The 25,647-nt window shown below is 40.3% G+C and overlaps 2 protein-coding genes across 2 annotated transcripts in view; one reads left to right on the top strand and one right to left on the bottom strand.

The window, feature by feature from the left end:
• The window catches only part of LOC103017230 (interferon-induced very large GTPase 1-like), a 30,647-nt gene extending 21,011 nt beyond the window's left edge, over positions 1-9,636 (bottom strand). Inside the window, exons 1-2 of the mRNA XM_007172831.2 lie at positions 9,493-9,636; positions 3,431-3,500 (exon numbers count right to left, since the gene is read on the bottom strand). The gene's annotated coding sequence lies outside the window, so the exon portion shown is untranslated. The remainder of the gene's footprint in view (positions 1-3,430; positions 3,501-9,492) is intronic.
• ZNF215 (zinc finger protein 215) overlaps positions 1-25,647 on the top strand; it is a 246,610-nt gene that overhangs the window by 120,790 nt on the left and 100,173 nt on the right. The window contains exon 3 of the transcript XR_009009153.1: positions 17,710-17,944. The gene's annotated coding sequence lies outside the window, so the exon portion shown is untranslated. Of the gene's footprint in view, positions 1-17,709 lie in introns of the transcript that reaches the window.

Here is a 25,647-nt window from a genome sequence, read left to right as displayed (position 1 = left end):
GGAGTTTATCACTAGTAGATATGTCCTACAGGAAATGCTAAAGGGAGTCCTTCAGGTGGAAATGAAAGAACACTTGGCAGTAACTTGAAGCCACATGAAAAAATAACACAGGTAAAGAAATATATAAGCCAGTATTACTGTATTTTTCATTTGTGACTCCTTTTTCTTTCCCAATTTGATTGAAAGACAAATGAATAAAATGATAATGATAAATCTATGTTAAATGAGCACACAGAGTAGAAAGATGTAATTTGTGACACAACAACCTAAAGGGGAGGAGGGATGGAGCAGTGTAGGATCAGAATTTTTATATACTTATGGAAGCTAATGTGATATTAATTCAACATAGATTGTTACAGGTTTGAGAGGCTAATTGTAAGCTCCACGACAACCAATGCTAAAATAACTTTTAAAATATACAGAAAAGGAAATTAGAAAGGAATCAAAATCATACACTACAAAAAAATCAAACACAAAAGAAGGCAGTTAATGGAGACCTTGAGAAACAAAAAAGATATGAAACATATAAAAGACAAAGCAAAATGGCAGAATAAGTGTTTCTTTATCAGTAATTTTTGTAAATGGATTAAACTCTTTTATTAAAAGGTAAATATTCTCATAATAGATTGAAAAACAAAATGCAATTACATGCTGTCTAGAAAAGACTCATTTTATATCCAAGACATATAGGACAAAAGTGAAAGGATAGAAAAGGGCACTCCAGGCAAATAGTTACTAAAAGAGAACTGAGGTATCTACGCTAAGATCAGACAAAATAGACTTTTAAGTCAAAAATTGTTACAAGAGACAAGGAAGAACACTAGATGTTGATAGAAGTGTCAACCCATCAAGAAGATATAAAACTTATAAACCTATGAACCTAACAACAGAACTCCAAACCATAGGAAGCAAAAATTGAGAAGTGAGGACAGAAATAGACAGTTCTGAAATAATAGTTGGAGATTTCATTGCTGTACTTTCAATAATGGATAAAACAACTAGGTAGAAGATCAGTAAGGAAACAGGGTAGTTGAACAATACTGTAAACCAGCTAGATCTGACAGACGTAAACAGACTCTCCATCCAACAACAGCTAGCAGTGTTTCTGCTGAACAAATTTTCTCAAGAACTTTGTGGATCTTCTATAGATTTCAGTGGGGTTCACTCCTTTAGACAAAAGCCACTTCTATGGTTCTTTTCCAGACAAACCCTTCTGGAAAAGCCTTGGCCTCCCGCTGAGATGGTAGGGAACAGTGACCTTAAGCTTCCTAGAGGACTTCTAATTTGGTTGATATCTGTGAGGCAAACCCTTATCTTCTTGAAAGGACCATTTTTGTGCCTGATTCCTTTACCTTTTAATCTTTCTGAGGTTTTAGGAAAAGCTTGTACAATCATAATCAACAGAGATTCAAGACTCTGAATCTCTTTATTCTAATGGGTTTTGCCTTTTGCAGAGGCTGAGAAATTTCAAAATTCTAAGGCCTTGGCTCCTTTTTGTTTAACAGTTCTTTCCCCAGTTTATCTTTCTTTTCTCACATTTTATCATAAGCAGCAAGAAGAAATCAGGAGGCACTTTTAACACCTTACTTGGAAGTCTCCCTAAGTATAAAACCAGCTTTTAAGTATTTCCTTGTACATAACTCCAGGACATAATTTTGCTAAGCTTTCTATCACTACATAACAAGAATCCTCTTCCTTCTGTTTCTAATAACATGTCCCTCAATTTCTTCTGAGCCCTCACTGCAGCATACCTAAAGTCTGGATTTCTTCTAACAGTCTGTCGAAGGTATATAGGCTTTCTCTGTCATGCTCTTCAAAGTTCTTCTAGCTTCTGCTCACTTGCCTGATTCCAAAGCTGTTCCCAAGTTTTAGGTACCACTTCTAGGCACCAAAATCTGTATTATTTTTATATTATCGTATAATTGCCACAAACTTAGTATCTTAAAACACACACACATTATATCACAATTTCTGTCAGGAGTCTGGCATGGCTTAGCTGGGTCCTCTGCTCAAGGTCTTACAAGGCAGCACTCCAGGTGTTGACTGAGCTGTATTTTCATCTAGAGTCTCAACTGGAGAAAAGCTGCTTTCAGCTTATACATGTTGACAGAATTCATCTCCTTATGATTTTAGGACTGTCCACAGTTCCTTGCCACATTATCTTTTCTGTAGGCCCTCCCTCAACATGGTAGCTTACTTCTTTAAGCCAGCGGGAGGGAAAATTATCTCTAAAGAAAGGCCGAGTCGCTCTTTAAGGTCTTTTCCCTGATTAAGTCAAGCCTACCCAGGATAATATTCCTTTTGGTTAACGCAAAATCAACTGATTTGGGACCTTAATTTCATCTGAAAAATTCCTTCATCTATGCCACATTCTATTGGCTAGCAGCAGGGCGAGGGCATTACATAGGCCTCGAATCATGGAGCTACCCTCATCTGGGTGCCAAGTGACAAAATATGTAACATGCTCAGCCCAGTGTTTGACCTATTCTAAGGGTTCAATAAATGTTAACTCCTCCTATCATTTAATTTTTCTAAAGCCCTGTTGGAACCACAGTCTCAGTGCCCAGAGGGATGTGGGACTCAATGAGGTAAATCCCACTGAAGGGGAGGAGGACCTAAAGGAGGTTTCCACCACTAAGCCAAGGGAGAATCTGATTCTCCTAGTAATAAGAGCATGCCTCACACTTTAGGAAAATCTGGAGAGAGGAGCTGTTGGTGGGGACTTGAAGAGCTAAACCAGAGAACTTAGAAGGAATACGTATGAAGATTAGGTTCCAGGGAATTTTTCAGTGCCTCAAGGTAAAGTAGGAAGGAATTAAGGGAAGCATAGCCCAGGGAGTGTATGCCATGGAAACAAGTAGGATGGCTGTTATCTGGGGAGACATATAACCTTCAAGACATCCTTTTAGTTGGCCAAAGGGACTTGGAGTTTAGGTGGCTCAGGATTGTAGCTGAGCTATTCTGTACATGGAATTCATTTAGTGCCTACACCTATTCCAGGTGGTAGAGGCAAATTTTCAGAGAGGATATCTAGTTAAGATTGGCCTAGGAACCAAAGTAACCAGAAAAGTGGCAAGTGTAATGGGGAAAACATCATGAAAAGAGACAAGGGCTGCTCAAATGGGATGAATAAGGCCCAAGGGCCATAGGATCCTATAGGACTAGGAATGGACATGTAGGAAAATGAGAAGCTCCCCAAGGTAGAGGAGCAGGCTCCAATCTGTGGGAGACCATGAAAACTGAAAGTAGAATGGCAGACCCACCACTCCAGGGAGCATAAATATAGCGTTTGATGACAATATATCAAGTACAATAAAGATTGGGAAGCTTACATACATTGGGGAATGAAAGGATCAGTCAAGACAGAAGGGTCTAAATTAAGGCCATGCTTTTTTTTTTCTTTTTAAAATTTTAACTAGAAACTACATACCACAGCTGCAGTCAGGAATGCTGATCCTGAAGGTTAACTTTCAGAGGTGGCTTCCTGTCTCCTGGTGCTTCTGCCATGAGATAATGGGAAATATTAGCCATAGAAATTGCTGCAACATGGAAAGTAACTTTCATCATTTTGGTGTAGACTGAAAGTTAAGGGAGGTGCTGTGTCTCTTTTCTGCTAATGTTTTAGTTATTTTATTGTTGTCTCAGAACGAGGAGTCTCTTTCCTTTAGGAAATGTGGGAGACTGTAACCCAAAGAAAGCCTCTTCAGCGTTTGAAATCCCATAGCCATTGACCTCCAAATAGGTTAGGAAGGAACCAAAAGGGTAGGACAGTAGCTGCAGCTGCTTTTTCTTTCTAAGACTTAGGACTAAGCCTGTTGAGCTAGAATTCTCATGGGTATCAGTTCAAGGGCACAGACAAAGGCACATAGGGAGGAGGGTAGACTCCTCAATGATTGTCTCCACTGGACAGGCTGGTTCAGATTTGGACAGATATTGTCCTGACACTGGAGTTGGGGAGTCTGTGTATCCTGTTACACTGTCAGGCTCTTCTCACTCTGCATGAGTAAGTCTGCTGGGCATTGGGTAGGAGTTGAATGTGTCAGAAGACATTTTTCAAGATGACCTTCCCTGAAGGGAGCTAGCAGACCGTGGATATATCCCCACATTAGGAGATGATCTACCAGTGATTCGGGAGCATTGGTTTATACCACAGTGGACACAACCTTTGCTCACAAAGCAGAATGGTACAAGTAAGACTTCATATTGACTAGAGAAAGTGTATTGTGGAAATCAATCCATATATTTAGTCCTTGCTAAAGACTGAGTCCCTGGTATTTATGTAACCTAACAAAATGATCTCTGCTGAAGACTAATGCAGTGGCCTTTACTAGGTGTATGTAGGTCCAGACACACTAGTATTTTCCTCAGGAGTAAGTCAGTTTTACAGTTAAGGTGTATACCAGGATCCCTCCTTCCCACCCCTGTCTAGAGTGTCTGGGAAGAAATCCTTTGAAGTCACATAAAAATTCAACTTTGTGAGTTCCAGCAAGGATCTATTAACAGTCAAAGACTTACATCCTTGTTCAAGACCATGTTGTATCTTTTCACTGACTTATTCTCTAAGAAAAATACATGTAAAATAGTGTGTATATCTGAGTGCTGTGTATAAGGCACTTGTTCCAATAGTTTCCCAAGGCAACAAGCCATTCTTTGTAGCTTTGTGTGCCTCAGAGCTGATACTGGGGTTGTGTCAATGAAAGAGAAGTAGAGATATGGGTAGTAGGAAGAAGGATGAGGAGAAGAAAAGATGTCTTTTAGTTCTTGTCTACTTCAGTGTTGCCTACAGTGAAGGACTTGTGGCCTAGAGGTAGATTATTTGCCCATACTTTGTGGTGCTGGAAAGATTTTGACAATGATTTCTCCACCTAGCTTATCATACAGTTTTGGTCTATTTGAATGCCAAATTATAGAGATAGATTTAAAGAAGGCAGAAATTGCAGCAACTTAATGGAGGTGTTAAGGATTGTAATGTCCTCACTCCTCTGATCGAACTGGACTTGGTTTTAAACCAATTTAAAGTTAAAAGTATGAGTTAATCTTTCAAAGTAGTTGTTCTCAGTCTTTATTTTGGATATTGATCACCTGAGGACATCTTAAAAATGTGGGTTCCCAGCCCCACTCACAGAGAATCTGACATGGGATGTCTAGCTTATTGCTCAGGAACTGTGGTTTTTATAAACCCCCCAACTTTAATTTTACAAATGCTGCCAAGTGTTCAATCATATTTTGAAAAAAACCCAACCCTATTCTAAGGAGACTTTTTTTTTTTTTTTTTAACATATGTTACATGGAGCTTTTTATTTATTTATTTATTTATTTATGGCTGTGTTGGGTCTTAGTTTCTGTGTGAGGGCTTTCTCTAGTTGCAGCAAGTGGGGGCCACTCTTCATCGCGGTGCGCGGGCCTCTCATTATCGCGGCCTCTCCTGTTGCGGAGCACAGGCTCCAGACGCGCAGGCTCAGTAGTTGTGGCTCACGGGCCCAGTTGCCCCGCGGCATGTGGGATCTTCCCAGACCAGGGCTCGAACCCGTGTCCCCTGCATTGGCAGGCAGATTCTCAACCACTGCGCCACCAGGGAAGCCCCTGAGGAGACATTTTTAATGGAGAAAAGATGGGAGTGTAAAAACTAAATTTGCCATTCCTGTTGGCCTGAACATGAAGATATCTCCTTTGAGATTCTTTACTTCTTAGTTTCCAACTGAGGTGTTCTTTCTGTCTCAGTATTTGAATGAATACACATGAAGGTTCAACTACTATGCTAGAATGTTCAACTGAGGGATCTTTAAGAATTTAACTTCAAAGGATAAAGACACGGAAAGGGCTATGAAGAGCTATAAAGCTCATTAAGGAGACAGGCAGGCTAGATCCAGAAATGCTGCCAACATGTGACTGAGTCTAATATGGTTTTCAGAAGGAGAGATCAGAAAGGATGTTTGAGAAAAATCATCAAAGAAACAATAGAAGAATATTTCCCAGAGCGGCAGTATGGCTTGATTCTCCATAATGAAAATATACATCAAATGTTGTACAGAATTAATAACAACAACAGTAACAACAACAGTAACAACAACTCTAATATATCCTGGAAATATTCTCCTATTCTTAGAATAAAGAGTAAAGAGTTTGAATATTAAACAAATGAAAAATCTGGTTTATTTACAGATAAGTTTAAAGCAGACTGATATCAGAGAAACAATAGAAGAATCTAGGGAGCTCCTCTTTGTTGACCATCTCTTCTCTCTGTACCCATCATGATAATGTGCCTTTGAGTGAACTAGATCATACAAGTACCATGGATTGGAAGTTTGGCAAAGATTTAAAAAATTTCAGCATTTATTTCACACATATTTATTGAGGGCTGTCATCATGCTGGGAAATGTTTTAGGTACTGTGTGTTGATTGATGAATAAGGCAGGTTAGATACCTGCCCTTACAGTGTTTACCCCTAGTGGAGGGAAGCAAACCATAAACTTGTATTTGAATAAGCAAAATAATTTCAGATTATTTTAAGTGCTAGGAAAGAAACAAGCAGATAATGGGATGGAGAGTAACTTGAGGCTGCTTTCGATATGTAGTTAGAGAATGTGTGTTCAAAGACTCTGCTGCTAATCGTGAGCTGCTTTAGGCTCTTTATGCAGTGTCCAGCCTTTCCCAGTTTCTGTCAAATATAATGATCCACCAATGCCACTTCTGAGTATTTATCTAAAGGAAAAGAAAATACTAATTTGAAAAAAATCCTCCCTCTCCCCTACCAGGTTCATTCCAGCATTATTTACAATAACCAAAGTTGGAAACAACATAAATGTCCATTGATGGATGAATGGATAAAGAAAATGTGGTACATTTCTAATGGAATATTATACAGCAGTAAAAAAGGAAGGAAATTCTGCCATTTGTGACAACCTGGTTGGACCTTGACAGCATTATGTTAAGTAAAATAAGTCAGACAAAGATAAATACCATATGATCTTACTTGCATATGGAAATGAAAACAAAACAAAACCAAAAACAAACTAAATGATACAGAGAACAGGTTGGTGGTTGCCAGAAGTGGGGGAGAGGGAGGGCAAAATGGGTGAAGGACAAAGGCTGAAATTTCCAGTTATAAAATGAATGAGTCCTGGGGATGTTAATGTGCAGCATGATGACTATAGTTGATAATACTGTATCATGTATTTGAAAGTTTCTAAGAGGAAGACCTTAAAATTTTTCATCATAAAGAAAAATAAACTATAACTGTGTGGTGATGGATGTTAACTAGACTTTGGTTATCGTTTTGCAATATATACACATATGGAATCATGTTGCACAACAGAATAATATTATATGTGAATTATAGCTCAATAAAGTAATAAAATTTTAGCTTGCCTCTTAGTCTCTGCCTCCTATTATAGATTTTATTATTCCTTTAGCTCCTCTTTGGACTTGTTGGATTAACTGTGTTGAACAGCTTATCCACTTAGAAACTCATTCTGAATTCCTAAGTCTAGCCATTTGGGGGTATCCATTCCTTTTTGATGGGGAAATGGTGATGTGGGCACCTTTTATTTCTTGGAAGCCCATTTTCCCTACTTTTTCCCCTAAACTGTGGTCCTTGTTAGTTACTTACTAAATGCTCGGCATTAGTTTGCCCTATTTATTTGACTGCTCTGTATGAGAAGCTCTTGAATCTGTTATCTCTATCCTTGTTGTGGTCCATCTTTCACATTGCATCCTGAAACTTGTAGGTAAATCATTTACTTGTTTACAGAACTTGAAAACTCTTCATTGGTTTATGATATCAAATTACTGGGCTCTGGCGTTCAAGACCCCTCACAATCTGGCAACAATTAACCCAATTCCTTTTACAACCACTCTTTTTCCTTTTCCTAACATCTAGTTCACTTACTTCTCTTAGAAACTATACTCTGTCGTCTGTCCTCAGCCTCATAGTTTTCTTAACCCTGTATGTTGAGGGGGAGCAGAATATGCCACCTCCAAATCTGCCACTTTGGCATGTGGATTGTTTTGAGCTGATGGCAATTAAGACCCAGCAGACTCAGGAAAACTTTTTACCTCTCCTTGAACTGCCTAAAAGAATCATATAGAGGGCCTGTACCAGAGAGAGCTATTACCAGAGACAACTTTTTATATCAGAAAGATGTACCTGCATGGCATGGCAAACATTTGCTTACCAATCATTTGCTCTTCTCATCTTCTTGTGAAGTGTCTTCCTTGCCTTTGAAGCCCTACACTCCTACTTCCTTCTCCTTAGCTTGGGATAGTATATATGCCTCAATTGCCAGATTGCTTTGAGTCTTCATGTCTTGGTGGGGATCTTGTAAGTATGTAATTAAACTTAATTTTCTCCCGTTAATCTGTTTTATGTCAATTCAATTATTAGACCAGCCAAAAAAATCTAGAAGGGAAATTGTTTCCTCCCCTAAAATATTATGTTACATGAGCACTTCCCAGGACACTATGCTCCTAACCCAATTCAGGTTTCTCCTTATTTGTGAAGGCTTCCTTTATTCTTCCAGGTCGAGTTAGTTCCGCTCTCCTCTGTGCTTACCATAGCACCTGTTACTTACATGAATCATAATAACAAAGTTAAACTTTTCTTGAGTCCTTTACTCCTGGAAGCAGTGATGGTTAAAGAAATCCATCCACCCTTTTGTGTTCTGAGAATTAGTTTACTGCAAAGAGCCACCTTTCCCCATATGACTTATATAAACTCATCTGTGTGTCCCTTTATTACTTATAGGGAGGCCAGACACAGACTGCCCCCCCCTTTTAAATTAACTTTATTTATTTATTTCTATACAGTAGGTCTTTGTTGGTTACCTATTTTAAATATAGCAGCAGACACAGACCCTTTAAATTCCATTCTTTGCCTCATAAAGGATTCACTGAGCTGTTTGTCCCCCTGATCAATTGGAAAGTGTTTGAAACTAAACATTAGTTAAAATTCTCTCCTTTTCAGTCCCCTTAACTTTGACCCACCCTCCTCCTGACCCTGCATACAACCTCTCCTTAATGATCCCTCCTAAGGATAAAATATTCCCTGATTACCCCACTCCCTCTATACTGTGTTCTTCTTAGCCTGCCGACCCTTTCCTCTGAAAGAATATTCCCTTCTGCCTGGCCTTTGAGATGCCTGAAGCTCTATGTTTGGATTATTTTCTCTATTACAATAGTCTCTTTCCCCTTATTGCAATAATCCTTTCAAATAGTCTCTTTTAACCTAAGTCTAGATTTATTTTTAGTTGACAATAAAAATTACCAAGTTGTTTGTCTGTTTCGATAATGTACTCCCTTTCCCCCAGATTCGGAGCTGTTTATTGGAACAATGAGAAAGCCAGGTTCCTATTTGTGTTCTTAGCATGCCTTAATCTGCCTGTGTCTCTGACTGTCCCTATGCCTGTTTCCATCAATTTCTGTTTTTATTTTAGTCTCTGAGTATGTCATTGTATCTCTTTGTCTATCCCATTTCCCTCCTTTTCCTTCACCTACCTGTCTTCTTGAGGCCAAGCTCCTGTCTTCAGGTTGCTCCAGAGATACTCGAGAGAAAGTAGAGCTGGTTCTTTCCCGGAGTCTGGTAGTTTGCTGACTGAAGCTGACTGAAATCTTCAGCCTAGACTTCAGCTGCCTCTGTGGTAAAAGGGCCTTATTTTATCCTCCAAACAGGAAGAGAAAAACTGGTTTCACTTTCGTTTTTGCTTTTTTTCCCCCGTTTAAAAAAAATCAGCTGATTTAAAGGAATCCTGCTTGTATTTATTTATTTATTTATTTATTCATTAATTCATTTATTTGTTTATATTGTGATTCCTGGGTGTTAAAATAACTGCAAATGGAAGACTAATGTTGGTATATTTGTGTGCATGCATGTGTGTATCAGTGGTGGAATGGGTTGAGCACCAGATAAAGAACATGGGAGAGACAGGATAGGGAAAGAATTTAGGAGAAGAGACATGGGCACATTTGAGTGTCTTCCTCAGGGAAGTTGCTTTAACTGCTTTACTGTTCTAGCTCTCAAGTCACCCAAGGACAAAGAAGAAGCATGCTCTCAGTGCCAATGAAACTTCTTAGGTTTTATTTCCTATAAAAGATCTCACTAGAATTAGCTGTTTGTCTGTTTGTTTTGTTTTTTGTGGTTGATTTGAAAATTAACCAGGTTTCCAACATTGTATTAGCTGATTTGGATGATTCAACACTACCGCGAGATAAATTCTTAACAGCATATTGTGTGTTTATGGTGAGAAAGAGAATTTTACAGTTGTCTATATTTTATATTAGAGCCTTTTAGTAATGTTAAAATCTGACTGTTTTCTCTCACACCTAAATCCCATGTAAAGCATTTTGTTTCATTGATTATTATCTTACTCCATGATTTAATTCATTATAATTTTGCTTGTAGGTCAGTACCTCCTGCTCCAGTGTTCTTCTTCTGTTTCAAGCTTTATGTGTCTACACACGTCTTCTTGGAGGTGAACCTCATACTCATTTTTCCCAGGTCCTCTAGAAATTCTACCCACATTGTTTCATATTTCCCCTTCCCACTCCCAGTACACCTGCACATCTCCACTACATGGACCTATACTGAGCTCTTCTGCACTGTGCTCTCAGAGCAGTTATACCACTCTTAATGATGCTCCTATCACGTTGTGCTGCACTGTAGCTGTCTATCTGATTTCTCCCATCCCCCAAACCTGAAACATCCCACCTTCCTGTGTTCGTCCCAGTTGTGGGGGATCTGTCTTCTTCATCATTATATTCCAGATGTAGTGCATGAAACATATAGATGAACAAAATGTGTGATGATTGAATAAGGAAATTACCATATCTGTCAGAGCTGTTTTCCTCAAGTTATATGTGAGGATATTAATAGCTATTTCAGTGAGTTGACATGAGGTACAAAGAAGGTATAAGGGCAGCTGGCATGGTGTCCTTCCAATAAGACTTCACTTTTCCTACTTTTAGAATAGGAGTGTAGGTATTTTCTAGTAAACAAGAGTTTAAATGTCAGTCATTAATTTGAGTCCGGGATCCAACAGTGACTAACTATGTTTGCTTATGTCTTGAGTGTGGAGAGGGCGACCTAAGTAATGAGAAGCACCCAGGTGGTGGAATGAATTTGTGCCAGTAGCACTACCCACCTCATATATATTAATGAGGATAAAATGAGATAGGTTAATAATCCCACCCAGTGCTTGGCCTGCAGCAGACATTCAAATATGAATTCTTTTTTCCCCAGCACATAATTTGTTTGAAGATCTAATCTGTCAGAACAAGAAACATCAAGTGGAGTGTCTTCAGCTGCAGTGCTCCTTCCAGTGTTTAATTTGATTAAGATTTCAGTAAATGTATAAATTAATGAAGGAATTAAAACAATCCTGTAGAATCAAAATCAGATTCACAAACAGGTTCATTTCACCACACAGTTACCTCCTGTTCCTCCAGGTCAACCCCCAATACAGAGGACAGACTCTTGGTTTCATCTTTTAGTTTTCTCTCAATTCCAAGAAATGTTTGTTTTTAACATGAACTTCAGTTAAATGATTAGTGAATGTTTTGTTTGTTTGTTTGTTTTTTTCAAGGAATTCCTTTATTTTTATTATTTTTATTATTTATTTATTTTTAGCTGTGTTGGGTCTTCGTTTCTGTGCGAGGGCTTTCTCTAGTTGCGGCAAGTGGGGACCACTCTTCATCGCGGTGCGCGGGCCTCTTACTGTCGCGGCCTCTCTTGTTGCGGAGCACAGGCTCCAGATGCGCAGGCTCAGTAGTTGTGGCTCACGGGCCCAGCTGCTCCGTGGCATGTGGGATCTTCCCAGACCAGGGCTCAAACCCGTGTCCCCTGCATTGGCAGGCAGATTCTCAACCACTGCGCCACCAGGGAAGCCCCAGTGAATGTTTTTTTTTTTTTTTTTTTACTGCCAGTTTTTAACTTATGTTCTCTTTGAAAAATTCTAGCCTTATTCTGAATAAACTGAGGGAAAAGGAATTCACCCAGACCTCTGCAGTGATACTAGAGAGAGCCAATAATCCACCCAGGGTTCCATCCAGGACTGGAACTAGAGTGAGGCAAGAGAGGAACCCAGGGTAGAATGGAAATTGAGAGTGAGAGAGTGCATAAATTTTGTACTCTAGGTACACTTGCTTCACCCTAATTTCAGCCCTACTTTCAGCTTTGGCTAAAAATCCTGAGGAATGGGCCAGTCCATCTCTAATCCATTGATTACAGAGAGAAGGGCAGCTGAGATCACTGGGTCTGTCTTGCCTGGCATTTTCCCCTGATCCTTTCCTTTTAGCTGGCTCATCTTTAGCTAAGAGAAAATGTCTTTTGAGGGTGTCTTTTGAAATCTGGTGGGTAATACTTGCCAACGAAGAAAGGGGGTGGGCGGTATTTCTCCTCTTGCCCTCTTCTTTCTTTTGCCTAGTCAAATAATTAAAATGACATCAGGCAGATTAACAGTAGAAAATCAAATTTAATACATATATATGGAGGATGAACATAAGCATGAGAAATTTGAAAGACAGTAAGGCAAGATGAGGTACATTTATTTATCTTACAGGACTAAGGAGAAGGAGGTAGGGGTCTGGGATTTCAAAGGGAAGTAAGGTGATTCACAGGGAAATGTAGAGATTTAATGTTTGTTAAACAAATGTTTGCTGGGCCATCTAGAGAGAATGGGACACAGAAGGACTTGGATCAAACTGGCCTTGCTAAGTTCCTCCCTGTCTACCACTCCTAGTTCATAATATACTGTAGTTATCTATAGTGTTATATAGTTATCTATAGTGATATCTCCCTCCTGGAACAGTCTGTCTATATTAAATTATCTTAGGCAGTTACGTGGAAGTTCCAAGGTTCTTCCTGAGTGTTTTGGACCTTGCTTGTCTTCAGCTGGAAATAATCTGCACGCCAGAGTGGCACATCTTGGGGCAGCCTTCACTGAATCCCATCAAAAGAGAGGAAGAAGGGGAAGAAAAATCAGATAACTTAGGTGTTTTAGTAAAAACACAGTTTTCCTTTGTTTCAATGCCAGATGCATGGAGGGTTTTCCCCACAGCAAGCAATTCTGCAACACCAGCCTGTTGTCCTACAATTTAACTTGATTCTGACACTATGTATCTTCCTAGATATACTGTTGGATCCCACAGTTTAAGGGCTCAGTCCCAGGAGACTGCCCCTGGCTTCAGATGCCAATTGCAAGTAGCAGGTCCCCAGGTTACCGTCAAATTCTGTCTGACTTGGCTACAAATCAGAAGTTCCCAAGACCACCTCTTCAGGTTTGATGTATTTGCTAGAGCGGCTCCTAGAACTCAGGGAACACTTCCTTATGTTTACTAAAGGTCTGGGTGGGTTCTGAGTGCAGGAGATTCTGTCTCTGTGGAGTTGGGGTACATCACCCTCTTGGCATCTGGATGTGTTCACCAAACTGAAAACTCTCCAAACCCCATGCTATTGGGATTTTATGGAGGCTATCACACATAATATTAATCGATTGTTAATTTCATTTCCAACCCCTCTCCCCTCTCTGGAGAATGGATGGTGGAGGCCTGAAAATATGAAACTTCTAATCATGGCTTTGTCTTTCTGGTGACCATCACCCATCCAGGAGCCCACCCAGAGTTGCCTCATTAGAACAAAATATACTTCTACCACTCTTTTTTTTTTTTTTAATTAATTTATTTATTTATTTATTTATTTTTGGCTGTGTTGGGTCTTCGTTTCTGTGCGAGGGCTTTCTCTAGTTGCAGCAAGCGGGGGCCACCCTTCATCGCGGTGCGCAGGCCTCTCACTCTCGCGGCCTCTCTTGTTGCGGAGCACAGGCTCCAGACGCGCAGGCTCAGTAGTTGTGGCTCACGGGCCTAGTTGCTCCGCGGCATGTGGGATCTTCCCAGACCAGGGCTCGAACCCGTGTCCCCTGCATTGGCAGGCAGATTCTCAACCACTGCGCCACCAGGGAAGCCTAAAATTCACCAATTTTAAGTACATAATTGATGAGTCTTAATGAGTATATTCCATCATATAATCACCACTAGGATAACAATATAGAACATTTCCATCATTCACAATTTCCCTCTTGCCCCTGTGCAGTGAATCACTTCTCCCAACCCAGAGCCCTGGGAGACTATTGATCTGCTTTTCATCACCATAGTTGTGTTTGTTGTAGAATTTCATTTAAATTGTCATATAGTGCATATTTTATGGTGTCTGGCTTCTGTCATTTTGTTTTTGACATTATGGTTGCATTTAGCAGTGGTTTCTTTATCTAATCACCTGTTTGGTTTTTTGTTTGTTTGCTTGCTTGTTTATTACTGAGTATTCTATTGTATGGGTATGCCACAATTTGTTTATCTATTAATTCTTGATAGCTGAAGGTTATTTCCACTTTGAAGTTACTACGAAGAAGCTGCAATGGGCATTAGATTATAACTCTTCCTATGGACATGTTTTCATTTCTCTTGGTTAAATAACAGTAAATGGGAATGCTGTGTTTTGTTTTGTTTTGTTTGACATCTTTATTGGAGTATAATTGCTGTACAGTGTTGTGTTAGTTTCTTCTGTACAACAAAGTGAATCAACTATATGTATACATATATCCCCATATCTCCTCCCTCTTGAGCCTCCCTCCCACCCTCCCTATCTCACCCCTCTAGGTCCTCACAAAGCTTCAAGCTGATCTCCCTGTGCTATGCAGCAGCTTCCCACTACCTATCTATTTTACATTTGGTAGTGTATATATATATATCAGTGCTACTCTCTCACTTCGTCCTTAGCTTCATTATTGAACCTCCCTGGTTCAATACTGTATGGGTTAATGCAGATATAGCCCTCATTTTATGGTCTATATCTTAGTCTACACTCAAACCAGGTTGTAATCCTGAAGATCAAATCTGGGCACACAGGATCCCTTTTCTTCTATTTGTAATTTGAACTTCTGTGACCCTCCAGAAGGAAGAGACCACATAACTTGTTCTGTGCCTTTCAGGCTTTTCTTCACTATCTTGTGCTTAATTGTGTTCCAATCTGTGAACATGTCTTTGCTGTCCCTCTGTGCTGGGAGGATGCAGGGGGTGGGACCAGACCAGATGTTGCCCTGCTTCTCATTTCCCCGAAATGAAACTTCAGTGTGGCTTTGCAAGTAATGTTTGTTTGTCTCAATCATTTAAATCATTTAATGGCGAAAATATCCATAGATTCAAAAACAGTCTTCCACAAATGTTCACATTTCTTACTTGGCTTCTTCCTTGTTAATCATTGCAGGATTTCTGTTTCATTTCTCAGTTCCCAGAAATAAGCCGACTTTTACTGTCAGTAGGGATCTTGGCTAGAGCAGAAAACATTTGTCTAAAATATGGCTTTAAGTGAATAGATATTGTACTCTTTTCTTTACTTCATAATTGAAAAACCCCAGGACATCTCTGAGAAGGAAACAAACTTTCAAACATTGATCCAGTAACAGCTGCCTTTCAACCAAGTTAGAGTTTGGAAAGATAAAGGCTATAGCATTTGAAAAAGTTGAAGTTGACCTATTTTTCTAAGTATGAAGTATAGAAATTGTGATATTTGAGTCACCAAGTAGTCTACTCATTTCCCATTTGTAGTATCTGGTGATGTTAGAAGGCTTCAACAATGAGCTGTCTCCTGATTAGGTTCCCTGGATTTTCACCTGTCTCTCTTCCTCTATCTTCCCTCCACTCCACCCCCAGGACACTGGGGGTTAGAAGATTGTGGTGGGTAGGAGATAGAATTCACATTGTGGAATTCCTAGCTCCAGGCTTTCTGAGCAGGGGAGCATGTTCTTCATTGTATGGGGTGTCTTCGAGTTTCTGACTCAGTTGATTCTCTTGTGTATGTTTATGTGGGGGTGAATCTGCTCATCTTCTGTGAGCAGCTCGGGCTGTGGCTTACCCTAGCCTGCTCTATCCACTATCAGTCTTGCATCCATTTTCAAAATCTCCCATCCCCTCACAGACCCTCTTCTGTTCTCATCGTTATATTTACATTAAAAAAGTTTCTGTGTTTGTTACTATCATTTTAGCAGAGTCTCTGAAGGGAAAGGGAATAAATATGTGAGTTCAGTCTGTCATCTTTCCTTGGAACCCTACTGGCTATTAAACAGGCTAATATCAGGAATTCCCTGGTGGTCCAGTGATGAGGTCTTGGCACGTCCACTGCTGAGGGCAGAGGTTCAATCCCTGGTTGGGGAATTAAGGGAAGTAAGATCCCATAGGCCGCACAGTGTGGCCAAAAAAATTAAAAAATACACACACACACACACACACAGGCTAACGACTCTCTCTTTTTCAAAAATCCCTTCATCTGCCACCTCGTATACCTTCACCTATCACTCTGCCTTCATCCTTGGCTTCTCAGAAACTTTGTGAAAGAATTATCTATGCTCATTCTCTTTACTTTCTCACATTCTACTCTCTCCTACCCACTCCTGGCTGATATCTGCTGTGTCAGTGTACTTAAACAGCTCTGGATAAGGCCGTCAGTAGCTTCCATATTGCTCAAGAGGCAGGGTTTTTTGTTTGTTTGTTTTGTTTTAGTGTTCTCTTTACCCTTAGGAGGTGTTAAAATTCAACTGAGTAAATTTTAAAGATCTCTTTGGCTTTATTCAATGATTCATGTGAGGGTCAGAGTCCAATCTAGTAGACAGAAGAGATATCTGGAGAGCTATACAGTGAAGTAATTTTTTAAATTAATTAATTAATTAATTAATTAATTTATGGCTGTGTTGGGTCTTCGTTTCTGTGCGAGGGCTTTCTCTAGTTGCGGCAAGTGGGGGCCACTCTTCATCGCGGTGCGCGGGCCTCTCACTATCGCGGCCTCTCTTGTTGCGGAGCACAGGCTCCAGACACGCAGGCTCAGTAACTGTGGCTCACGGGCCTAGTTGCTCCACGGCATGTGGGATCTTCCCAGACCACGGGCTCGAACCCGTGTCCCCTGCATTGGCAGGCAGAGTCTCAACCACTGCACCACCAGGGAAGCCCTACAGTGAAGTAATTTTATAGACAGTAGGGAAAAGGAACAAGGAAGCTGTACTAGGCAAAAAGGCAGATTGGTTATTTCCTTATAAGAATGGCAAAGATTTATCAGGAGGATTACCTAACCAATGCTGATCAGGCAATTACTGATTGACTGGTATCAGACTCATTTCCGGGAAAGCCAAAACTATAATTAAGTCTCAGTTTAGTGATGTGGGGTTAGCAGGCTCAACTTTGGGCCTGTTGTCTTGTTTTTAACAGAGCGTGTGACAGTGTTCCTGTTTCTTGAAACCACCATTGACTTTCATGACACAGCACTTTTCTTGAGTCCCCCTTTGTGAATCTGGCTGCACTTCTCTTCTGCTGGCTTTGCAAGCTCATTGCACTCTGCAGAGACATGCACTACTGTATTTCGTTATGGCCTCGTTGTAAAACCTTCCTCATCTACTCTGTACTCTCACTCTAAATGACCCCTTGTCTTCACTGGTCAACCATATGCAAATTATTTTCTTATTTGTCTGTCAAGCATTGTATCAGAGTTCTATCCAAGGGATTTATTACAGGGTTGTGATCTCATGCAATAAAATGACTGTTGCCTCTGTGATTAGTGCTGGGCCTGAAGTCACCAGGACAGGCACTTGGGGAGGTAAGATGAACATGACATGGGGGAGGATAATGGTAAACTGGAATCCATGAGGATGAGCTGAAGACTGTTTTGGTCTCTTACAGCCTCCAGTCATCCAGTCACCTAACTCTGATAATTCAGGTGATCTGCAAAAAAAGCTGGTAACCTTTGTCACAATATTAAACTCCTACCTAGCCCACAAGTTGGAGAAGATGAAAGAGGGAAGCTGGATGGTAGCTGATGGAGGTGTCGCCTGAACCACTGCCCCACATCTACATGGTGAGTCAGTGACAACGTCTGTGAGCTGCAATAGTGTCCCTAATCAACTTTCTACATGGAATACAAAGAATATAGCTGCTTCACCTCTGCCTTCTAATTCTCACACAGAATATCTCTGTGGTCTACACTAACCTTGAACTACAAAGGGAAGGAAGTTCTAGAAAATGTAGTTTCAGTTTAACTAAGTAGACACAGGACAACTCCGCTACAAGTCTTGAGTTCCAGGCCCATAAAACTAGGGTGACCACATAGTTTGCTTTTAAAATGGGGCCCTTTAGAGAGTGAAACATGATGGGGCAAATGCTGCAATCCTCACAACAATCCAGGCCATCTATTTCAGAACATATACTCTAAACCTGCAAATCATCTACTCTAGAGTGGACCTCTCAAAGTATTTCCTCTAAGTGCAGTTTCTGACGCTAGTCAACTTTACTCTTATTTGCTGTAATCAGGCTAAGTTGTATTAAAGAGACACATTTCTATGGCAACCAAAATTTTTTCCCTGGCCTTTACAGTCTCCTGCCATGATGGTCTCTCTAATAATGCGCTCTAAATATATTGTTTTCCTATTTTCCTGTTTTCCATTTACTTCCTCTTTTTTCCCCCATGGAATCTTCTCAGTTTAAGTGAGTTTTAAACTTTGGCTTCTTTGTCTTTGCTTTTAAATTGGTATATGGGCTTTGTGTATGTACTAATGGCCTTGTAGTTTAATTTGGGGAGCACCATAATTGCAGGAGTTTGTCTAAACTACATCAATTCATTTGGTGATTAAAAGCCTATTTGTTTTCAAATTCACATTTGAAAGTTTTTCATTACTTTTTGATCTCAGAGGAGCATCCCGCCTAAAATATTTTTCAGAACAGAGATAGAGGATTGGAAATTCCCGGGTTCAGTGGATCTTTTCCTTTGCTAAACAAGATTGTCCTCTCTCTTCAAAATGTTCTCCTTGATGAGTCAATATTCCATCATTCTCAGGAAAATGGGAGAAATTTTAAAAAGGAATTAAAAGCCAGATAGGAAAGCAAAGATTCATGGCTGAATGCTAGAAAATTTATCTCAAATGACTGCTTTATGTTTATAGTGATCATTTAAGAAATATGGATACCTAAAAACTTGGAGGAAAAATCCAAGAAGAGGAGGAAACCAGATCAGGAACAGACTAATGTAAGATAAGCCATGGTCTGAAGTAGAACACAGTTGAATCTGTATTCCATGCATGGGGTCAACACAAACAGGAAAATAACCAAGAAGTGACCTATTCAACAGTATGATTCAAAGACATGTTTGGCATAAGAGGAAGTCATGTCTTTGAATAACATTGAGAAGTAGCCACTTTAAACTGTCACAAATAAATATCATTACTAGCTTTCTTGGGAAGTATAAATTATTGAAATGATAAATATTTCTTAATTAAAAATATAACTTGAAGCAATAGTTTTCCTGCAGACTAGATCTTGGAGTAACTGTTTCTTCTACGAGTGGTCAGATTTACCAAGTATGTGAAGAAAACCCTTCTGTCCTCTTGACTTCAATGCTTCCACCTGCACAGTGGAGAAGGAACCCCAGAGCTCTGTGTTATCTTGGCAAGATCCCTTTACTTCTCAGTAGTTTCCCAAACTCACAACTCTGCCATCACTCTCTGCCTTGAGCCTAAACAATTAACCCCAGATTTACGGGTTGAATTGTGTCCCCTAAAAGATACGTTAATAAATCCTCACCCCCAGTTGCTCAGAATGTGACCTTATTTGGAAATAGGGTGATTCCAGATGTAATTAGTTAAGATGAGGTCATATTGGAGTAGGGTGGCCCTTAATCCAATATAACTGGTATCCTTGTCAGAAGAGGAGAAAGAGACACACAGGCAGAATACCATGTGATGATGGAGGCAGAGATTGAGGTGCTGTAACTGCAAGTCTGGGAATGCCAAAGGTTCCCAGCAAATCACCAAAAAAATTGAAGAGGCAAAGGAAGATTCTTCCCTACAGGTTTCAGATAAAGGATGGCTCTGCTGACACCTTGATTTTGAACTTCTAGCCTCCAGAAACTTGAGACAATGAATTTCTGTTGTTTTAAGCCACCCAGTCTGTGGTACTTTGTTACTGTAGCCCTAGGCAATTAATATACATGGTATGTGCTTATGTCCTTCATCTCTATTTATGCTTGATACAAGAAACCCACGGGCGTACAGTTCAGCATATACCTCTGCATGTTAAATTCTCATATGATTTAAACAGCCTCCTTTTGACTATATCTCATGCCCCTGTCTAAATCTGAAATCTTTTTCTTGTGTCCTGTGGAACATGAGGTCAGACAGCAGAACGAAACCAGACTTTCCTGTAAAGTCAAAGCTTCCTGTACTGACATCTCAAATACATCTGGCACATTCCCTTCTAAGGAATTTTAAACTTGCTGTTATCTTCGTTCAGAATGCTCTTCTCTCAGATAACTGAATGACTCCCTCTTTCAATTCCTTTAGGTCTTTAATTCAATATAACTTTCTCAGAAAGGCCTTTCTAATCTCCTTATGTGAAGTTGCCATCATATGCTTGCTATTCCCTTTCTATTTCTCTTCCCTGATGTGTTTTTTTGAAGTATAGTTGATTTACAATATTATATTAGTTTCGGGTGTACAATACAGTGATTCAATATTTTTATAGATTATACTCAATTTAAACTTATTACAAAATAATAGACATATTTCCCTCTGCCGTACAATACATCCTTTTTGCTTATTTATTTTATACATAGTAGTTTGTATCTCTTAATCCCTTACCCTTTTCATCCCTGATGTGTTTTTTACCTTAGCACTTTTCACCATAAAATGTAATTTATAATTTATTTTGTTTGGAAGGAAAAATTCAATAGGGTGTTGTATAAAATTGATATAAACACCTAATAATAACTTAAATGAACTATTAAAAAGTGCTGACCTGAAACAAATAGACTGCAAGATATTTCTCCAACAAAGATGGGTTTATTCAGGATCAGCAGAGAATTGCAGTTTGGGGTCTGCATCTTTGGCAAGCCACATGCAAGTCCCCACACAGTAAGGGAAGGAGAATACTTTTATAGAAGGAGCAAGGAAGTTGGGAAGGCCATAGTAAACAAAGAGTCCATGGCTTTTCATGTTTGAGTCCTTGACAGGAACAAAGAGGAATCTTCCTTCTTCCTTTTGGACTCTGCTATTGTCCCAAGGTGTGAGAGCTTCCTCTTTGATCTCCTGACTCTATTTAATTGAGGTTGCTGTTTATTATTTTTTTTACACTTTTCCCCTTTTTATCAAGATTTTTCTCTGAAAGCATTGCTGATCAAGTCAGGTTTTCCAATTTCAGTGGCTTTTTTGCCCATCTGTGCCAGGAAGTGCCTTTCTTCCTGTAAGTGTACTGTGAGTGTAGGTCTCACATTGGAGGGAAAGTGCACAGATTGAAAACCTATTGGAGTCACATCTGAGTAATGAGGGGTAAGAGGGAGAACTCTCAGGCACTTTTTATCTGAAGCCCATATGTTATCAAGATCATAGACACTGGAGGTCATCTGAAGTTTTATGTCATCATCAAAGGTTTGGTGACAAACTTCCAACAAACCTAATCTGGATATCTTGGGAAAACTTCTCATCCAATGTCATCTGATTCAGTTCTGTGAAATCTTTACTTTCAGGTCACCAGATGATGTGCTGTCCAATCAGGATTTGATGCTTTCTTTACATATGTCATGTGAATCCAAGAGTCTATCTATTCCTTGGAGTTTGGTGACACAAGGATTGGTTAGCAGTGCCTGAAAGAGACCTCTCCAACTAGGTTGAGGAGACCTCTTCTGGAGGTATCTTTTCCAAAAGATGAAATCTCCAGGTTGCAAGCTTTGATGCTTAAGATCTTTGTCTCTTGAGAGTGCACTGTGAAATGATTGATGTACCAAAATACGGTTATTTTTAATAGAAGCAATTAGGCCTTTGCAATGTCAGAGTATCTCTCCTTTTATCAGTTTTGGATCAAAAGAAGCAGAAGCCAAGTGCATTGGGCATCCTGTGACTCTCTCAAAGGGTGAGAGCTTATGAGTTCCAAAAAGGGTAGATCTGAAATGTAGAAGGACCAGCAGCAATGATACTGGCCAAGGTATTTGGAGGGCCTGTACAAATTTTGCGAATTGAATCTCAATAATGCTGTTAGTATGTTTGACTAAACCAGAGCATTGAGGGTGATAAGCAAAGTGAATATGTTGTAAAACCAGCATAGTTGTTGAAGTATCTGGCCAGTAAAATGGGTTTCTTGGTCATTATTAAGTTTGAGAGGAGTTTCCTAGGTAGGGATTATCTTTTCTAGAAGGACTTTGGCCAGAGAAAAGGCCTTTCTGCAAGGGGAGGCTTCAGTCTAGTGTGAAGATATGCAGATCATGACTAAAACATATTTATACCCATTAGACAGAGGAAGTTGTATGAAATATATTGACCAGACCTCAAATGATCCATTAGGCAGTTTAAATTGTTTAGGAACAGTACAAACAGGCTTCCTTGCGTTGCACTTTGGGCAAGTGGAACAAGTGAGGTAGGCACTCTTTGCAACCTTGTTACTCTTTCCCACCAATATCGATTCATGAGTGCCATCATTTTGTCAGTGGACCAACAGTGGTGAGGAATGGGCATTTTAGAGTCTCCAGGAGGACTGGTGTTACTGAACCAAACTTGGGTCTGCTTGCCCATGCACAGTAAACTCGATATACTGACACCTGGCTGTGGTGAAGAGAAGTGAAGCATTTATTGCAAGGTCAAACAAGGAGTATGGGCAGCTAATGCTCAAAAGACCAGAACTCCCCAATGGATTTAAGGGAAGGGTTTTTGTTTTGTTTTTTTAAATAATTTACTTATTTATTTATTTTTGACTGTGTTGGGTCTTCGTTTCTGTGCGAGGGCTTTCTCTAGTTGTGGCGAGTGGGGGCCACTCTTCATTGCGGTGCGCGGGCCTCTCACTGTCGCGGCCTCTCTTGTTGCGGAGCACAGGCTCCAGATGCGCAGGCTCAGTAGTTGTGGCTCACGGGCTTAGTTGCTCCGTGGCATGTGGGATCTTCCCAGACCAGGGCTTGAACCCGTGTCCCCTGCATTGGCAGGCAGATTCTCAACCACTGCTCCACCAAGGAAGCCCAGGGAAGGGTTTTTTTTTTTTTTTTTTTTTTTTCAAAATACACTTTTTATTATTATTTTTTTTTATAAAGCTGTTCTTTTATATTTATTTATTTATTTATTTATTTATTTTTGGCTGTGTTGGGTCTTCGTTTCTGTGCGAGGGCTTTCTCCAGTTGTGGCAAGCGGGGGCCACTCTTCATCGTGGTGCGCGGGCCTCTCACTATCGCGGCCTCTCTTGTTGCGGAGCACAGGCTCCAGTCGCGCAGGCTCAGTAGTTGTGGCTCACGGGCCCAGTTGCTCCGCGGCATGTGGGATCTTCCCAGACCAGGGCTCGAACCCGTGTCCCCTGCATTGGCAGGCAGATTCTCAACCACTGCGCCACCAGGGAAGCCCAGGGAAGGGTTTTTAAAGACAGGGTGAGTGAGAGTGTTGCAGGGTGCCTGATCAGCTTGTGGACTTTTTTCTGATTGGTTGATGGTGAGGTAATTGGGAGTCAACATCATCAGCCTTATGGTACCAACTGTTCTGGGTCTGTGTGCTTGTGGTCAGCATGCAGTTAACTTCTTCTACCTGGTTGTGGTTTCAGTATCTGCAGAACAGCTCAAGATATGGCTCAGATATTATATATAGCCTTTGAGAGGAACTGAAGTCCTTGACTTTGTTGCATGGCTAAACTATTATTGTTTTGTCTTGCTTGACTGTTTCCCTTCATTTCTGTGTTTTCTCAGTTCTCTGATTAAATTTACTCTTTGGAACTTGGGCAAGGCCTAGGAGGCTAAAGTTTTTCTACGAACAAGTGACAGGGGACATGGCAGGGTCCTGCTCAGTTACACTGGGTTTTTATTTAGTCCAAAGTGGAACTTTCTCTTGTTATCAAATCAATAATAAGAAGAAATGGGACCGTGGCTTCACAGTCAGCTTCAGTTGAAACTGTCTAATCTCAAATCAGAACAAAGTACCAAATGAGTACTGGCATAGAGAACAAGGCCTTAATGGAAATGTTAAACCTCAACATAAATCCTGAACAATGCCTTGAGAGCTTCAAACGCAAAGAGAGCATGAGCTCAGATGCAGGAGAAAGAAATACCTTCAAACTCCAGGGTCAGTGAGAAAAGCAGTGAGCCTATGGGGTCAATTGTGGCTATGGCACCTGTTTACTCACCATCTCCACAGCCTTCAGGGGTCTTCTCTGGTCCTTATACGGGCCACCAAAATGTTGACCTAAAATAAATAAACTACCAGATATTTCTCCAGCAAAGATGGGCTTATTCAGGATTAGCAGAGAATTGCAATTTGAGATTGGCAACCATGGCAAGCCATGTGCATCTCCCCACATAGCAAGGGAAGGAGAATGCTTTTACAGAGGGAGAAAGGAAGTTGGGAGTGCTATAGTAAACAAAGAGTGCATGGCTTTTCATTGTACAAGTCCTTGACAGGAACTAAGAGAATTGTTCATCCTGTTGAACTCTGTTATCATCCTGAGACATAAGAGCTTCCCCTTCTGGTCTATTTAATTGAGGTTTCTGTCTATTAATTTTTTTAGAAAAGTAATGATTTCTGGAATTAGAAAGAATTGACTAGACAACAGTGCTTCCAAACTGATTTCAAACCTTTTACTATACTGATATGGCTAGATCAGGTAAGTGAAGAGGGATATGTGTAGACAAATAACTTGTTTTCGTCAAAGAATTGACTCTCTTCTGTTATGTTTAGAGAGAGGTTGTAGAAATGTGGAATTCATGGTGGTGTGGTTAGAAGGTAGCTGATACTGATGCCGAAAGCTCAGCTTCTCTGTACACTGGTGCAGAATCGAACCTGAGACAGAGTTTTGGGTGAAATAGAAAAGGATAGCTTTATAACTTTGCCAGGCAAAGGGGGACAGAGCAGGCTCCTGCCTTGAAAAACTGTGTCCCAACTTGGAGAGGATAGTGAGAAGTTTTATAGTAATAGTTCAAAGAGGGCATGGTCAGCTCATGGACATTCTTCTGATGCGTTGGGGGTGAGGTAAGAAGGAGTCAGCAACATCAGCCTTCAGGTTCCAACTTGTCTGAGGTCTACATGCTTGTGGGCAGCATACTATTGTTAATCATTAACTTCTCCCACCTGGAGGAGGTTTCAGCATCTGCAAAATAGCTCAAAGACATTGTTGTGTGTATCCTTTCATGGGGAAACAGGACCTTGCCCAAGGCTGCACTATTGTTTCTCTTGACTGTTTGTTTCTCCCTGGTCTCACATCCCCTGCCTTCCCTAATTAGCAACTGCTTGAATCTGCCTGTTGGAACTCAGGGAAGGTCATGGAAGCTGAATGAAGGCTATTTCCTGTAATCAGAGAAACCGGGAACACAGAAAGGCTTTGTGCCTAGGAGCCCCACAGGGCCCTGCTCAGTATCAATAGATGAAACAAATTATTATTGACTGACAGAGTGATATTGGTTGGATGCAGATATTTGGTTACTTACTGCATTGTTTTGCCCTTACTGTCATCATCCATAACATTTCTACTTATATGTAAATAAAATAAAAACGCATGTTAACACATTTGGTAGATGTCACAAGTCTAGGAGCGACAGCTAAGGACGTGGCTTACAAAATAAGACCTAAAGTCAAAGTTTCTTTTACTGTAATGATGGGTGATGGTCATAATTAT

The sequence above is a fragment of the Balaenoptera acutorostrata genome, chromosome 9, assembly GCF_949987535.1.
Source record: "Balaenoptera acutorostrata chromosome 9, mBalAcu1.1, whole genome shotgun sequence".
Lineage (NCBI taxonomy): Eukaryota > Metazoa > Chordata > Mammalia > Artiodactyla > Balaenopteridae > Balaenoptera > Balaenoptera acutorostrata.
The sequence above is the reverse complement of the archived record's forward strand: the minus strand, read 5'-3'. Positions and strand labels throughout refer to the sequence as shown.